Here is a 9,663-nt window from a genome sequence, read left to right as displayed (position 1 = left end):
GACGCGCACACTCACCGCGCGGGAGGGACGCGCACACTCACCGCGCGGGAGGGACGCGCACACTCACCGCGCGGGAGGGACGCGCACACTCACCGCGCGGGAGGGACGCGCACACTCACCGCGCGGGAGGGACGCGCACACTCACCGCGCGGGAGGGACGCGCACACTCACCGCGCGGGAGGGACGCGCACACTCACCGCGCGGGAGGGACGCGCACACTCACCGCGCGGGAGGGACGCGCACACTCACCGCGCGGGAGGGACGCGCACACTCACCGCGCGGGAGGGACGCGCACACTCACCGCGCGGGAGGGACGCGCACACTCACCGCGCGGGAGGGACGCGCACACTCACCGCGCGGGAGGGACGCGCACACTCACCGCGCGGGAGGGACGCGCACACTCACCGCGCGGGAGGGACGCGCACACTCACCGCGCGGGAGGGACGCGCACACTCACCGCGCGGGAGGGACGCGCACACTCACCGCGCGGGAGGGACGCGCACACTCACCGCGCGGGAGGGACGCGCACACTCACCGCGCGGGAGGGACGCGCACACTCACCGCGCGGGAGGGACGCGCACACTCACCGCGCGGGAGGGACGCGCACACTCACCGCGCGGGAGGGACGCGCACACTCACCGCGCGGGAGGGACGCGCACACTCACCGCGCGGGAGGGACGCGCACACTCACCGCGCGGGAGGGACGCGCACACTCACCGCGCGGGAGGGACGCGCACACTCACCGCGCGGGAGGGACGCGCACACTCACCGCGCGGGAGGGACGCGCACACTCACCGCGCGGGAGGGACGCGCACACTCACCGCGCGGGAGGGACGCGCACACTCACCGCGCGGGAGGGACGCGCACACTCACCGCGCGGGAGGGACTCGCACACTCACCGCGCGGGAGGGACGCGCACACTCACCGCGCGGGAGGGACGCGCACGGGAGTGGCTGTTGGTTTGTGTGCTGTTATCAGTCCTAGTGGTCGCAGTAGTCTGGCTGTCCGTTCCGAAATGTTCTTGATGTATGGTAATGTGGCTAGTCCTTTGGGTCGTGGCATGTCCTCGTTCCATTGTCTTTCCCTTAGGCATCTGTGGATGAAATTGTGTGGAGTTTGACCCCACCCCGCAGCTCACCAATAGGATAAACAACACACTGAGAAACCTACAAAAACAAAACGGACAGATAACCAGATTTGACCTACACAGAATGAGACCTGAAAGCAACAACACCCTCAGATTCTATGGACTACATAAAGTGCACAAACCAGCCATCCCACTCAGACCCATAGTATCACTCCCAGGGACACCATCACACAAACTGGTTAAAGAACTACAGCAGAAACTGAAACACCTGATCAGCGGATCCAGACAATCTGTACAATCAACACAGGAATTCTTGGACATCATCAGAAATATACACATAGACAAGGAAGAAACCATGGTCTCATTCGATGTAACGGCACTGTTCACCTCTATCGACAAAACCCTAGCCAGGGAAACAATAGCCAACCTGCTGGACATACAGAACAGACAACAGGACGTTGAACCTATCAACAAAGACGGCATACTTAAACTACTGGACTTGTGCCTCACAACACACTTCACATTCAACAACCAAATATACGAACAAATCAACGGCACACCCATGGGCTCACCGATCTCTGGACTCATAGCAGAAGCGGCAATGCAAAGATTAGAACAAACAGTCTTACCGCAAATTCAACCCAAACTCTGGGTCAGATATGTAGATGACACCTTTGTAATCATTAAAAACACAGAAATATAGAACACACACCGGATCATCAACGCCACACTCACAGGAATCCAATTCACTAGAGAGGAAGAAAAGGACAACCAACTCCCATTCCTAGACGTGACTGTACAGAGAACACCGAACGGAGAATTCACCACAAAGGTATACACGAAAGCCACAAACACACAGACCGAGTCCTGAACTATGAAAGCAATCACCCCAACAAACACAAAGGTAGTTGCATCAAGACATTGTTCAAAAGGGCCACAACACACTGCAGTACATCAGAACTGCAAAAAGAGGAAGAAGAACACCTATACAATGTATTCACCAAAAACGGATACCCCCACAATTTCATTAGGGATTGTCTGTATGGATTTGCTACACGACTGTCCTCTGATATTGATGAGGGCAGTGCAGATGATGTGGTTTATATGGAGTTCATTAAGGTCTTTGACAAGGTCCCACACGGAAGGCTGGTCCAAAAGGGAAGATCCCATGGGATCCAAGGTAAGTTGGTAAATTGGGTCCACAATTGGTGGAGGGTTGGTTTTGTGATTGAAAGCCTTTGCCCAGCGGGTGTACCACAGGGATCTGTGCAGGAACCATTGCTGTTCATTATGGACATTAATCACTCGGATGTGAAAGCAGAAGGTAACATTAGTAGGTTTGCAGATGACATGACAGGTGAGGGTGTTGTCCACAGTGAGGGGGATGGACTCAGGCTGCAGTCTGATATCGATCAGATGATAAACTGAGCAGAGTCATGGCAGATGGAGTTTACTTCTGATCACTGTGAGGTAATGCACAGTGGGAAGTCTCATAAGCGAAGGGTATACATCATGAATGGTAGGTCCTCCTGGAGAACTGAGGAATACAGGGACCTTGGTGGGCAAGTCCCTGGATGTCTGAAGGTGTCAGCACAGGTAGACAGGGTGGGGAATACACCTGAACTGGGAACAGGAGGGGGACCCACATCCTGGTGGGGAACGTTGCTGGAGCTGCTCGAGAGGATTTAAACTCGTCTGGCAGGGCTGGGTGACCCCAAAGAGTCGTAAGGTCAGAAAGAAAGTTGAGGCTGGTACAAATGTTGAAGAGAGGAATATAAGGAGACAAGGGAGGGCAAGGACATAGCAGACAATGAGGGAAAACTGGGGGATTAAACTGCAGTTATTTCAATACAAAGGGCCAGACAGATAAGGCAGATGAACCCAGAACATGGATAGGAACATGGGATTGGGATCCCATAGATATTACAGAAACACAGCTGAGGGAGCAACAGGAGCAGCAGCTCAATGTTCCGGAGACAGATACTTCAGGAAGGATAGAACAGGAGGGAAAACAGGAGGAGAGCGGGTGGGTTTGATTGGGGGAAACATCCCAGCAGTACCTAGAGGGAGGATTCATGTAGGATCGCCCAGTTAAACGATATTAGTGGAACCGAGAAATAAAAATTGGTCATTAGTTTTCTACGGTCAGACTACAGCGATAGGCAACGGGAGATGGAGGAGCAAATATGTCAGGAGATTTCAGATATCTCTTAGAATAATAGGGTTGTAATGATAGGGGATCTTAACCGTTCCAAACCTGGACTGGGATTGCTACTAAGTTAAGCATTTGGATGGAAGGAATTTGTTTAGTGTGTTCCGAAAACTCCCAGTCATTATGTAAATGGCCCAACTGGAGAATGGGGCTATACCTGACCTCCCCTTGGGAAACAAGGTCGGGAACAGGACTGAGGTGTTAGTGGGGGAGCACTTTGGAAAGTTACCACAATTGTATTAGTTTGAAAATAGCGATGGAAAAGGACAGGCCTGGTCCACAAGTTAAAGTTATTCAATGGAGCAAGATAGTATTAGACAGGAATTTTTAAAGTAGATCTGGGAAGGCTATTTGCAGATAAAGGGAAGTCTGGCAAGTAGGAATATTTTAAAACCGAGATAAAAGGAGCGTTCAGCGCCAGCATGTTCCTGTTAGTGTGCAGCTCAATGCTGACTGAATTAGGAAACACTGGCTGAGTTTCGAGGCTGTGGTCAAGGAAAAAAAGGGGTCACATGTCAGATATAACTGGCTGACTCAAGGGAATCCCTTCAGGAGCATCGGGGCTGTAGGAATACACTTAGGATGGAAATCAGGAATGTAAAAAGGGGACACGAGATCGCTTTGGCAGAGAAAGTTAAGGAGAATCCAAAGAGACTCTACAAGTGTATTAAGAGCAAAAGAAGAGCTCGGGACAAACCCGGTCTCCTTAATGATCAATGAAGGCAACGATGTGTGAAACGACAAGATCCAAAACAAATATTTCACTTTGGAACTTACTGTGGATAAAGACTGGGGGGCTCGGGGAACTAAACAGTGTTTGGCCTGACCACTATTGGAATACTGTGTGTAATTCTGGTCTCAATGCCACAGGAAGGATATCGTGGAACATGAAAGGGTTCAGAAGAAATGACCAAAGATGTTGCCAGGGTTGGAGGGTTTGTGCTTCAGGGAAAAGCCTGAATAGGCTGGGGCTGTTTTCAGTTGAACATGGGAGGCTGAGGAGTGAACCGATAAAAGGTGTTTAAAATCATGGTGGGCATCGACAGGGTCAATAGACAAGGTCATTTCCCCAGGCGAGGGAAACTTTTCAAAGGGGTCTAAAGGACAACTGGCTCCCGCAGAGTGGATGGAATAAGCTGCCAGAGCAAATAGTGGAGGCTGATAGAAATACATTTAAAAGGCATGTGGATGGGTGTATGAATAGCAAAGGTTTATGGGGATATTGGCAAAATTGTGGCAAATGTGACTAGAAATGTCATGCAGGAGTTGGTCCGAAGGGCCTGTTTCGTGCTGTACATCTCTATGACTCAATGTCTTGAAATGAGTCCACATTATAGAAAAGGAGGTGCTCAAGGTTTTAAAACACAAAGGTAGATAAATCCCCAGGACCTGATCAAATGGATCTCAGGACATTGTGGGAAGCTGGTGAAGAAATTGTAGGCCCCCTAGCAGATATATTTGTACCATAGAGAGCTATGTGTGATAGGCTGATAGACTGGAGGGTGGCATTGTGGAGCGTGAAGAAGGTTTTCTGAGATTACAAAGGGATCCTGATGAAATGTGTGAATGGCTGAAAAACTGGAGATGGAGTTCAATCTGAATAAATGCGAGGAAATGCATTTGGTACAACAAACACATGCAGGACTTATACAATTAATGGCAAAACCTTCGGTAGTGTTGTAGAACAGAGAGAACTCAGGGTTCAGCTACATAATTCTTTGAAGTTTGCAACATGGAGAGACAGGATAGTTTAAAAAAAGGTGCTGGCCTCACTTGCTTTCATTGCTCAGTCCTTTGGATATCGGAGTTGGGAAGTCGCATTGAGATTATACAGGCCATTGGTGAGTCCTCTTCTGGAATACTGTGTCCAGTTCTGGTCGCCCAGTTATAGGAAGGATATTATTAAGTTGGAAAGGGTTGAGAGGAGGTTTACTGGGATGTGGCTGGGTACAAAAGGCTTCAGTATAAAGAAAGGCTGAATAGGTTGGTATTTTTCACTGAAACCTGAATGTTGACAGATGACCACATAGAAGTTTATAAAATCATGAGGGGATCGATAGAGTTAATGGGAGTTATATTTCCCCTTGGACAGGGGAGTTTCAAGACAAGGCACTACATTTTTAAGTTTAGAGGAGAGACATTTTAAAAAAAAGACATGAGGCACATTGTTACACAGAGGGTGGGTTGTGTGTGAAATGAACTTCCTAAGGAAGGGGTGAACATGGGGACAATTACAATGTTCAAAAGACATTTGGATTAGTACAGGAATAGGAAAGGTTTGAAGGGATATGACCCAGGAACAGGCAGGTGGGATGAGATCCGTTTTAGAGTATGGTTAGCGTTAACTGAACAGTGCGGTATGACTCCGACTATGAATATAATCTTTTGTCATTAATTAAGAAAGGCTACAAGAGAAAGCCAGGGAACTACAGACTGATGAGCGAGACATCAGGGTGGGTCAGTTGTTCGAGGTCATTCTGAGAGGTAGGCCTTGGAAAGACAAGGCCTAATTACAGACAGCCAGCATGGCTTTGTGCGTGGGATAACATGTCCCACAAACTTGACTGGAGTTTGCTCAAGATGTGACCAAAAAGATAGATGAAGGCAGAGCAACAGACGTTGTTTCTGGCTTCTGCAAACCCTTGTTCAGGGTGTAACATGATACATTGGTTAGTAAGGTTAGATCACAAGGGATCAGGGAGAGCTAGCCAACTGGATACAAAATGGGATGACAGTGGGAGACAGAGGGTGGGGGGAGAGGGTTGTTGTTCAGACTGGGGCCTCTGACCAGCGGTGTGCTGTAAGGACTGGTGCTGGGACCACTGTTGTGCACCACTTACATAAACAACTAGAGTGAAAATATAGGTGTCCCTGTTAGTATGTTTATGGATACCAAGATTAGTGGAAGAGTGGGCAGAGAATATAGTTATCGAAGGGGATGTTAATCAACTGGGCCAAGGAATGAAAGATGGAATTTAATTCAGGTATTGGATTTAGTTCAGACAAACCAGGGAGGACTAACACGGGTAATGGTTGGGCCCTGGGCAGTATTTTAGAAAAAAAGAGACACCAGGGGGTGCAGTTACATTGTTCCTTGGACTGGCATCACAGGGCGACAGGGTGTTGAAAGCGGCAATTGGCACACTTGTCTTCATTGGTCAGAGCATTGAGAACATGAGTTGGAGATATTGGTAACACTGTCGTCAATATTTCTCCTGGGCAGAGGAGGCCACGGGGTGACCTTATAAAGGTTTATGAAACTATGTATAGTCTAAGTAAGGTAAATTGCCAAGGGTAGGTGAGTCCAAAGCTAGAGGCATAAACGTGAGGTAAGAGAACAAGGATTTAAAGAGGGAGCTGAGGGGCAACATTATCCACAGAGGATGGTGCATGGATGGAATGGACTGCCAGAGGAAATGGTGAAAATAAGTACAATTACAACACGGAAAAGACACTCGGGCAGGTACATGGAGAGGAGAAGGTTTGAAGGGATATGGGCCAAACACAGGCAATTCTGACTCATTCCATTTAGGAAATCTCAGCCGAAAAGTCATGCAGCACAGAAACAGACCCGATGTCTCCAGTTCATGGAGGAGGAGACTATCGAGACAAGGCATGTTGTAGAGACTGAAGCAAGTTACAGCGATACGAATGGTCATCTGGATTAGAGGTTTCAAATATGTGAAATAATTGGTGAGAGGGGAGGACATGACAGAACATGAACTGCTATAGAAGTTAGAATGATTAAAGGCACTGGTCATCAATACAAGCCATAGATACAGTGTTGGAGAGGGAATAGGGAACAGAAAGATCCCAGGCAGCATTACCACTCTCTCGTGGGAGGCCTGCTTTCCCCTCAGTTGTTCTGATGCTCCCTAAGAAAGCACAAGCCTGGACTGATAACTGGGAACTCTCGATGCTGTCTCATTACAACAAAACTTGCAGCAGGCGTGGTGATTGAGCCTGGGGTGTGTCTGTACTGTGCTCCCCCTGCAGCACTTTCTCTATGTCATGTCTTGTTAGCTGATGTTTGGATCCCTCTGCTCTGTGCACTGGAATGATCTTACCTGGCAGCAGGATTTATTGAAGACTCCCGACCTCCCTGACTTTGTCTTTCTGGCTGACCAACCATCGTCCCAACCAGTCGTTGGCCAGTCTATTGAGTCAAGAACACCATGGGTACCTGTAGAAGACACAGAAATAGGCAAAATGGGAAATTAGACGAATGCTTTGAAGGTTACACATACAGAATGGCACTGAGCCCACAGAGATCTGGAAAATCCTGACCTGTGTTGCCTCATCTCTCTGGAGTGGAGAATTCTGTTGGCTTATGATCTGGAGTAGCTTCAAAAGTGAGAGACGCTGACAGAGGCTGCAATTAGACACACACAGTGAGGGATACCACATGGAGAGGTACTGAGTCACATCACCAGAGTGCCGGCTCAAACAATTGTGCAGGAAGAAAGAGTTTTGATTCATGTTGCACTGGGATATACAAACTGTGAGCAGGTGAAGTGATGGCCTAGAGGCATTATTGTGTGAGAATTTATCCAGAAACTCAGCAAGTGTTCTCTGGACACAGGTTCAAATCCCACCATTGCAAATGGTTGAATGTGAAGTAAATGCTTCAAAAATGATGTAATTAAAAACCTGTAAGTGAGTATTAAACAATTGCTGATGTTAATAAAAATCCATCGGGTGCACTCCTGTCTTTAGTGAAGTAATCTCAGGTGGGACTGGGATATCACAGGTATTACAGAAACAACAGCTGAGGGAGGGACAGGACAGTCAGCTTAATGTTCCAGGGGACAGATGCTGCAGGAAGGACAGAAGGGGAGCTGAGAGAGGAGGAGAGCTGCTGGTTCTGATGGGGTGAAACATCCCAGCAGGACTGAGAGAGGATATTCCTGCAGGATCGCCCAGTGACGCTGTGTTCGTGGAATTAATCAATAACAATGGGTCTTCCCTTTCCTCTGATTGGTCTACAGACCCCGGGAGCCCCGCCCTCCTGCACCTTGACCTTCTCAAGATGGCGGCCATTAGCGCTCACTCTTCCCTCAAACAAATGGCGGCCGTGACTCTGGGCCCCTTCCCTGATCAGAGACCGCCACCTCCTTACCCGGGCCTGGAGGGTCTTTTTCGAGTTATTTTTAACCTGATTCCAGGACTTGTGAAATCTCTCCGCTCCTTTCTCCCAGCTTGGCTCCCACACACTGGCTCTGAGCGCCGCTCTCTGAAGCTGATCGCAGCCGCTGCCGGAGAAAGCAGCTCCATGTCTATCTTTCTCAGTGACCTGATCAATGTGACAGTGCGCATGCTCTGTATGGAAACCAAACTGCGCGTGCGTCTGAGATTGCCAGTGACTTTATCCACAATATTCATAACTGCACAGGATCATGGGTGAAATATTAGTCATTAACAAATGCTCTGTCGAGTTGCAATCATTGAGTGGTTTATATGCAAATAGATTGATCGATCCAATTTAACCATGCTAGCCAGATATGTAAATTACCAATTGTTCTGGGAGTTTCAAAATAAGTTTCTTACTCGACTTGTGTAAACCGACCTGTGAATTATTCTCAGCTCGTCCCCCTACACTATTTCAAAATCACCCATGTGTTTCTCTCAGGATTGTTTAAATCTCCCTAATGTACGTTATCAGATTCACATCTCAACTATTTCTTAAAAATCTCACATTGATTCATGGGAGAGGTGTCATGCTCCACTGTGTCGTGAGGATGATCAATTCTGCAAAATAGTTTGCTTTCTGACCAATCCTGAAGCGTTCAACCCCGAGAATGCTTTGGTCCCGCTCCTCACTCACTCTGGTTGGCGGACCGGCCGCTGCTCGGTCCTCCAGTCCAGCCCCTTCCTCTCAATTGCAGAGTTGATTCAGGCGTGACTCAGCAGGCTCAGGGACAAGGGAAGTTAGAGTCGATGCCTTGTGATATCTTGAAACTATCCCGAATCTTGGATCGAGAGGCCTGAGAGGTGCAGGTGTCCCGAAGATATTCCCTAAAGTGCTCTGCTCGGAGGTGTCCAGTCTCCCCAATGTAGAGGAGACCGCATCGGGAGCAACGGATACAATAAATGATATTACTGGATGTGCAGGCAAAACTTTGAGGTAATTGGAAGGCTCCTTTAGGGCCTTGGATAGAGGTGAGGGAGGTAGTGTGGGCGCAGGTTTTGCAATTCCTGCAGTGGCAGGGGAAGGTGCCAGATTGGGAGTGTGGGTAGTGGGGGGGCGTGGACCTGACCAGGTAGTCATGGAGGGAACGGTCTTTGCGGAAGTCAGAAAGGGGTGGGGAGGGAAATATATCCCTGGTGGTGGAGTCTGTTTTGAGGTGGCAGAAATGTCGGCGGA

General features: G+C 48.9%; 1 long non-coding RNA gene across 1 annotated transcript in view; it reads left to right on the top strand.

Moving 5' to 3' along the window:
* Nucleotides 1-9,185: 9,185 nt before the first annotated feature.
* Nucleotides 9,186-9,663, top strand: part of LOC140487216 (uncharacterized) — a 45,775-nt gene continuing 45,297 nt past the window's right edge. Inside the window, exon 1 of the long non-coding RNA XR_011962777.1 lies at nucleotides 9,186-9,423. This is a non-coding gene — a long non-coding RNA (uncharacterized lncRNA). The remainder of the gene's footprint in view (nucleotides 9,424-9,663) is intronic.

Source organism: Chiloscyllium punctatum, chromosome 16 (genome assembly GCF_047496795.1).
Source record: "Chiloscyllium punctatum isolate Juve2018m chromosome 16, sChiPun1.3, whole genome shotgun sequence".
NCBI classification, from domain to species: Eukaryota; Metazoa; Chordata; class Chondrichthyes; order Orectolobiformes; family Hemiscylliidae; genus Chiloscyllium; species Chiloscyllium punctatum.
Note: the sequence above shows the minus strand (reverse complement) of the source record. Positions and strands in the feature narration are given on the sequence as shown.